This window comes from Pyxicephalus adspersus, chromosome 1 (assembly GCF_032062135.1).
Source record: "Pyxicephalus adspersus chromosome 1, UCB_Pads_2.0, whole genome shotgun sequence".
NCBI lineage: Eukaryota > Metazoa > Chordata > Amphibia > Anura > Pyxicephalidae > Pyxicephalus > Pyxicephalus adspersus.
In genome coordinates this window covers 171,415,754-171,424,235 of record NC_092858.1, presented here as the reverse complement: position 1 = coordinate 171,424,235, position 8,482 = coordinate 171,415,754, and positions in this window count along the sequence as shown.

Sequence of the window (8,482 nt, the reverse complement as noted above, 5' to 3'; positions counted from 1 at the left end):
AAAACTGCTTTATATGTCTTATTGAGTTCACACCTTGTCCCATTCTCCCCAATCCCTAAATGGCAAACAAAGATTCCCATCAGAGTACAGGCTCGCCTTTTATAAATAAATGTGTGGGGGTCCCCATTATTAAAGAGGAAGCACAATGTAAGCATAGGAGCTGGGGGGTAAGATGTGGAGATGGAATTATGGGGGGTTTGAGGATATTAGGAGTGAAAGGGTTTTTGATTTGCATGTTAGGGGGGGAATTTGGGGTTCAGAGATATTTTGGAGAGGAACGTACATATTTGGGATCTGTGAACCTTAAAAAACAAAGGCTAAGCTCCCTGTTCTTTAGAATTTAGAAGACTGTGGCCAGTGTGAGAATAAAATACCCTGGCGTGTAAATTGTGAACAAAGAATCTTGGTGGTGGTGGTTAGCAGACGGAGGAATATTGCACCTCGTTGATACCACCAGGAAGGAAATAGGGACCTATAATTGGGGTCAATGGGAAGGAATGGATCCCTATGACTGTCGCCAATGAAAGAAACAGTGACCCTTTGTTGGGGCCGGTTCGAAGGAATAGTGCCTCATCATGGTCATGGGAGGAATAGCACCCATGGTTGGTCTCAGTGGAAGAAATTGTGCCCTATTGTTGGTGCCCTATTTTCAGGCTCAATGGGAAGAAATACTGCCCCAGTGTTGGTGTCAGTGGGGGGAATTGTTACCCTTATTGGAGAAAAAAAGTGCCCCATGGTTGGAGTCAATGGGAAATAGTGCCCTCTTGTGGCTATTGGTCGGAAGAATAGTGCCTCTAATATTAGTGTCAGTCAGAAGAATAGTCCCACATCATTAGTGAGAGGAATAGTCCCCCATAGCTGGTTTTAGTGACAGTAAAATTGCCCAATGATTATGGACAGTGAGAGGAACAATTACCCTATCAATGGGGTCAGTAGGAAGAATTGTGGGATCAGTAGAAAGAATTGCCCTCCCATGCATACTTTTAGTTTAAAAGCTGAATAAAGAGAAGCAGAGCACCATATCTGGCCCATTGCTTGCCATTTGAGGACGGCTAGTATTGAAAGTCACGGGCCCAATCTCAATTTATTGCCAATCCCAAGAGATTTGGGTTATACCGCTGATGTTAAAGCAGACTCTTCTGCATTTCTTTTCTCCTTTAATAAATTCTATATGTACTAGATAAAATATAAACTATTTGATTAGATTTCAGAATATAAATCAGGCACTTGCTGCAAAGGTCAAAAGCTGACCATATTACACATTGAAATGTCATACATTAAATGCACTAAATGCATTTCATGTTGTAAGAAAAACAGCATCAATTTAAAGAAATGGACAAAAAAGAGATGTTTTATTTAGTGCATATTGGAAAGCACAAAAACAATTCAGAACCCTTCTCTGTTCCTCAAGTTTTTTATAATTGCCCTAATGAGAACAGAATAAAGTTCAGCCAATGACTCTCTGGCGCCATCTAGTGTCAGTGGAAAAGAAGACAGCTTCAATTAAAGAGTTTTATATAGCTGTAGGATAAGTGCTTTGAATCTGGTTTTCTGACTACAATAAAAAAAAAGTTCAGACCTTTCCACTTTATTTTATTTTTTATTTTTTTTTAAGATGAAACTTTACATTGCCTGACAGCTACTCATCTCTCAGGATCTCTGGAGGTTCTGTATAATGCAAGGATGGCATCAAGCGTAGGCATAAGTGTCTTCTGAAATGAATCACTTGCCCCTCTTGCATATTTTAGATATTAAATTTCTTATTTTTCGTATTAAAGATGAAATGAATTGAATGAAAAGGGTATTCTTCTTTAGAAGCCCTTGTGGCAATGCAAATTTGGGAACCAAAGCATTGTCCTTGACCTTCATGGATCAACAGGTGTTATTTCAATTAGAGCTGCTTTAATTTAATAATTTTGAAAATAACATATATATTTATTCTGTGAAACTTTAATGATTTGTTCTTTCTATGCATTAAAGTGGAAAAATGCAACCAGGCAGGTCCTTTATTTCAGAAGGGACAGGTGATTTCCCTTCTGCAATTAAATAACCTCACCTGTTTGATTGCACTCTTTTTAATAATACTCACCTGTTCTCACACTGTTGCAGGTGTTTTCATTTTTACCTGGTCTTTTTTTTGGATTCAGGATCTGCCCATGTTGATTGGACAGGCTGGAATGATGTGCTGTGAGTTCATTCATTCCCAGGGTATACCTGGCATCATAAGCTGAGCTGCACATGCAAAGCTCAATGTATATAAAAATAATACCCAAGGGTAGAAGGGAAGAAAGGAGTTAAAGCCTATCTCAGACTTTACACTTACGCTTGAGTTCATTGCGCATTTTTGATTACACTTGTGTATTTTTTATACATTTTATTTTTATTCCATAATGTGCAGATTCCTCTTGCTCAATGAATTTATATACTGTATTGTGCATTCAGTGCAATGCAAAAGGGGAAAGGGGAATACATGATGCTTTGTACTTATATTATGTCCTCAGTGTTCTGGATTGAATGATGTTGGGGGTCATTGAATCTAGCAAGGGATCAGTGCTGAAGGGGCGAGAGCCCAGGGACAGCAGGTGAGTATTGCAGCAAGAAAAGTTTCTTTTTTTTTTTTTTCACAATTCACAAAAAACATCATGGGCATGCGCTTCCATTGCCAATCAGAACTATCTAAACAAACTTTTACATTTTTCGCTGATAAACAATTGACATTACCTTCATACTGTTTGCAGCGTTCTTTGCTATATCTCCCTTTGCATCCATCTCTGGTTGTCATTGTCTGAAGGTGACAACATTGGACCATACTTGTGTAATATGTGAAAAGGGTGACAACACAAGGATAGGGTGACCATGCAGGAACTCTTTTAAAAAAAAGCATTGTCACCCAATAACAGTAAGTGTCCCAAACCTAAAGGAATGATCAAAGGTCTAATGTCAATGAAAGGGTCAGAAATAAATAGAAACGACATTTTCAAACATTACCAAGTTTAGATCATAGTGACTCGCTTTACATAATAGCGCTCACATAGGCAGTGGCGAGGATCGTCTTACAGTCATAACCTTATCTGGTAGAGGTGACATAACACGGGATCATTACAAGGGAAAATCCCACTGTAATTATATATGCCGTGCACCTGAGCTGCACCCTGCCGCACTGCAATATAGATTTACACAACAGGTGGCACATGTACAGGTGTCACCGCTCCTTATCTCAGTTTTCTGTGCTCCTTTGTCTTGTTCTTCATTTCTGATAAACTGCAACATTTATTACAAGGTTCTGCCCTCACAAACACATGCACCCTCCTGAACTCATAATACTTGATACACAATGAGCCGGATTTATTAAAGCTTTCCAGGACTGAAGAAGATAGACTATCATGGGAGAACCTGAGTGATTCCTTCTCTGCTGAAGTTAAGTAACACTGACAGATCTTGTCCCTCCCCCAGGCTGTGATTGGACAATGAATGAAAAGCAGAAGACTGATCAGCTCATCTTTCTGTCTCTCTCTGCTCTCATTTCTTGATGAATCTTATTTTGCACTCCTTCACCCATCTCTGCTGTACAAGGACAAAAATAATTATTGAATTATGTATTAGTGAAAGCAGAACTTTACTTGTACATGTTATATTTGCCTGGAGCCTTAAAACATTCCATTCATGTCTATAGCTGGGGAACCAGAATACGGAACTTTGCATTGCATTGTAAATAGGTGATGCATTAAACATTTTTTACAGTACTCAGCTTACAGTTCAACGTAAATGGTTTAATTTATTACCTAGCCAGTGCAGCTGGTGAATGTGCTCACCAGCTCTGGTGAATGTGATCTGTGCTCTGGGTTCATTCGAAGCTGATGATCTATGCACTGATCTCCATGCTGACCCCCTACAACACTCATGAGCTCCTAAAAGAGCCAGGTGAGCTGAAATATGAAGAGGGGGTTAAGTATTTTCTAACCCAAGCTAGCTCACCCCAGAGAATGCTACTTGCCTGGCACTCTGATCCAATGGCTTCTCTCCCTTTTTGGTCAATGACCCAGAATAAGTGTTCAAGTTACAGGCTCTGATCTAAGTCTGACCTAAATTGCTGGAAGAATTAAAGCCGAAGACATCAGTCAGGAAGTTCCTTCTTAATTTACATTTCCGGGACCCAAATGATGAAGATTTGGAATGTTCTGACATCTAAGCAGCCTGAACAATTTACAAAAAAAGCCTCCAATACCTTGAGCTTCATCTAAGGTGGATATTCTATTTGTGCAGGTCCTCAGGGACATAGAGGATTATTTATAGTAGATGTGAGCCAGGTGGATGATGAGGTTCCTCCCACTGTCACCAAGATCTGAATACTCATCTCATAACTGCAGTCGATATGGGCCTATAATTTTATATTCCACAGGGGCCTTTCATAGCTATCTGTGAGCCTTATGTGCTCTGTGGTTGCCACTTACATGAGATTTGGTGATATTACTCACTGTTCTCCTTACTGGAGAGAAAGCTGTACCTGAAGATCTGAAATGCAAGAATCTCCATGCTTGTAAGAAAAGTGCACTCATGGTGGTTTGGCTGCATTCACATGTGCATGGCTTGTGGGTTTATGTGTGGCTGTAGATGGGTTCATGATTATATTTAGTCATATGCATCTCACTGGTGCAAGGCAGTCTTTTTAAACTCCTTGTTCCTACTGCCTTGCTGATTGGTCTTCAGCTCTGCATGCACCCGACCTGTGTTTTGGATTACTTATAGCATACTGGGTTGTACCCTGACTTTGAAGACCGTCAATGACCTTGGCTTGCTCTTGGACGCTTGAATACATGTCAACCTGCCTCTGGTCGGGGTACCTGTACCTTGTCTACCAACCTGTTTCTACCAGCATTTGTGCCCTCCTGTACGCAGGCCAAATCACAAGAGAGGCTACCCTAGGTAATTCATAAAGTATTTGACACTGTTCCTACTTCCATCTTCCTATGGATCTATGCCCCACACCTATATTGTGCCACCAGTCATCACAGGGGCAACTCTGATACGAGGAAGTAAAGCCCTGCCTTTACCAAGATGGTCGCTTCCACAAAAAAACACAAACAAGGCATTGTAGGTCAGTGATAGAAAAACATCAGTTGCAAGGAGACCATGGGCAATACCAGTGACTAGCCCTGTACCATCTGCTGTGACTAATACCCTCAGCCTGGCATTTTTTGGGCACGCGCTTAGGTTCTATGTAAGTATGCATAATACAAATCATTTTTGCACAGCTCATAGATTGTACTGACTCACACATTTATGTTCCCTTCGTTCACTCTGCACTCCTCATCTGTCACTCTTAGACAATCCAGAATACCATTCATCCAATTTTAATGTTGGGAGAGAGAATGGGCCCATTAGCCTGAAATCCTCTGGGACTAACCTGCCTCTCTTCATTGCATTCTTTCGTAACGGGGCTGTTTAATTTCCCCGATGCCCGTAAACTTTCCATCCTCCGAGCTACACAAAGTAAATTTATTTTTACGCACAGAAAACATCTTGTTTGCTGCATTATTTATGCCCTGACATCCTCTTTATAATCACTTAGAGAACAAAGGGGTTTTAAATCACTTAAGTCCCAATGCAAGCGACGGAGGGGTGAGAAATGCGCAGTAAAAGCTTGGAAGTGGCGGGATTCCTCTCCGCTACTACTAGAGTTTGGTAAATTGCTTTCGTAAAAAGAATCGACGGTTACGCTGTGGACTGTGAAATTGGAGCTTTATGCAACACTTCGCTTGCTTGAATATAAACCGCAGTGTCAATATGGCAAGGTTTTTAGTGCTGTGTAAGTTTAGGGCATCTAATGTTACCAACCCCAGAAAATGGAAAGGTATATACAGTATATATGTATATAGGGGGGCATAGGGAGGTGTGCCATTGCAAGGTGTGCCACCGCACAGGGGCCCTGCACCCTCCATAACTAACAGGGGTCCCACAGGGGCTTGGCAGGGGGGCTTTAGGTCAGTTCTGCACAGGGGCCCATTGTCGGCTACTTCTTTCACTGTAGCTATATACTGTATATAGACATTGTATAAGGTTTAAAGTGAACTATAGTGACTTGGCAGGGGGCCCTGTTTTTTTTCTCTGAAGTTATGTAACACTTACAGGTCTTGCTTCTCCCCCAGCAAGTAACCAGAGAGTAAAAAGGGAAGCAGATTGCTAGGCTCATCCTTTGTACCCTGTGCTCTCTCTTTCTATAATCATGTTCCAAATATTTGATCGGCTCCATGTTCTTCCCCTAGTCTGAGCTTTGCTACATAGGGGTTGTAGGAGGCAATAAAATACAAAATAATGCTGTATTATTGAATACAATGGTGGACCTATCATGGTGCAGTGTGTGCAGCTGCATGAGGGCCACAGGACAGTCTTCAAGGGGCCCCTGCAGCAACTTGTACAGTCTTTACCTGCAAGCCAAGCTTCGATTGACAACAGTGCAGGCTGTACATTGAGGCAGGTGCTATGGGCTGAGGGCAGGCTTGCAGAAAAAATCATGCAAGTTTGTTGCAGGGGTCGCTGAGAACTGCACGCCCTGTACATGCAGACCTGCAAGTAGGAACTAAAATGAGTAGAGAAGAAAAGTGAATGAGGAAGAAATATTAGCAAAGGGAGAGGTGCGGGGGGGGTAGAAAGAGAGAAGAGAGGGCACGGTGCCAGCCATGGCGCTGAAAGAACTCGTCTCCGTGGCAGATCGATGTTGCCCATTCCAGAAAAAAGTAAGGGCACTGTGTTTTTTCACGCGTGCCCGCCTGCTCCACCACACCCCTGAGAAAGAGGGAGAGGTAAAGAAATAAATTGGGGTTGGGGGTTATCAGTTTTGCACAGGGTCCCCGTTGTCTGTGTCCGCCAGTAAACATGAAGCTGTTCTCCTCTCAGTAGGCTGCGGCAGCTATAGACTGATCACAAGGAAAGAAGATGAAGACGTACCTGGTTAAGTCCATTAGAGTTCCCAATCTCAGAAACTGCAAATCACCAGCACCGCAAATTGGACCAATATGACATCTGTCATTTCGTCTTATATATCCAAATTTGAGATTTTTGGTTGCACCCACCATGTGGTGATTAATATTATTGTTATTATTATTATTATTATTATTGTTGGTGATTATAATTCTTATACAGGATTTATATAGCACCAACATATTACGTAGCGCTGTACATTAAAAAGGATTTGCAAATGACAGACAGATACAGACAGTGACACAGGAGAGGACCCTGCCTCCAAGAGGTTACAATCTAGGAGGTGGGGAAAGTATCACACAATCAAGTAGAAAACGAACTGGTTTTAAATCATTTAAGTTCCAGTCAAATAAAAGATTTAAAAAATGATACAATGTGATGTATTTTACAATCCAGGTCTACTTAACCAGCATGGATGCCACAATATTTGGTAAGAACGTTCCATCCCAGTGCTCAACCCAGAATTTTTTTTAAGCTGGGTGGAAAGAAATCATAGGGCAGCCCCTGTATTGTGACCCAACTCATCAGTAACCACCAAAAAAAAGCCGCGTGGTTGCTGAAAAGTGTCGGCTAAAAGGGGCCGGAGAGATCACTGTATCTTATATGGTTTGCATTTAGTGGGACCACCATTTGTTTTCCAACAACCCCAAACACACCTCCGGGTATGTAAGGGCTATCTGACCTAGAAAGAGGATGATGGAGTTCTGTATTAGATGACCCAGCCTCTGTATTCACCAAACCTAAACCCAACTGAGATGGTTTGGTAATCTGACCAAGAAGGAGAATGATGGAGTTCTTAGTCACATGACCCGTCTTCCACAATCACCAAACTGAGATGGTTTGGGATTAGTTGGATCTCAGAGCGAAGACAAAGCTTAACAAAAAATGCGTTCCCATGGTGTAACCATTGAAAAGGAAGGTGTGCTAACTATTGACTACAGCCCAGCTACAAATAAGGCGAGGGAGGTAATGGGAGCAGAACTTATATAGGGTCAGAGGAAGCAGCAGTATGTAACTGTATGTGATTTCTAAGTCCATACTGCTCCTAGGAAAGTATGAATGTAAAATTTTATTACACATGGCATTTTTAGGATTCCTAATGTGCAGTTTTATTGTGCGTGCTGCATTGATCTGCCATCCCGATACATGGCTGATGACATAAAACAGAAATATCTGTTTATGGACAAACACGGGCTCGTTCTACAACAACATGAATCTTGAGATCTCGGTACACTTGTAAAATGAGATCATACAATACACAGATGTGTAATTAAGTCTGCACAAAACAGAACCGTGCAACAATGGTATAAAATAAATAACAATATAAAAAATTAACAATACAAAAAATAATTGTATAAAATAAAATCAGAATAAATAAATAAATAAAAAAGCGCTCATTCACCATGCATGCATTTTATGGATAGAACTGCCACCCTTGTGTTGTAATTCGTTGGTAATGGCTGTACCCAACCAATAGCTGAGCATTGCGCTTTAAAAAATAAAT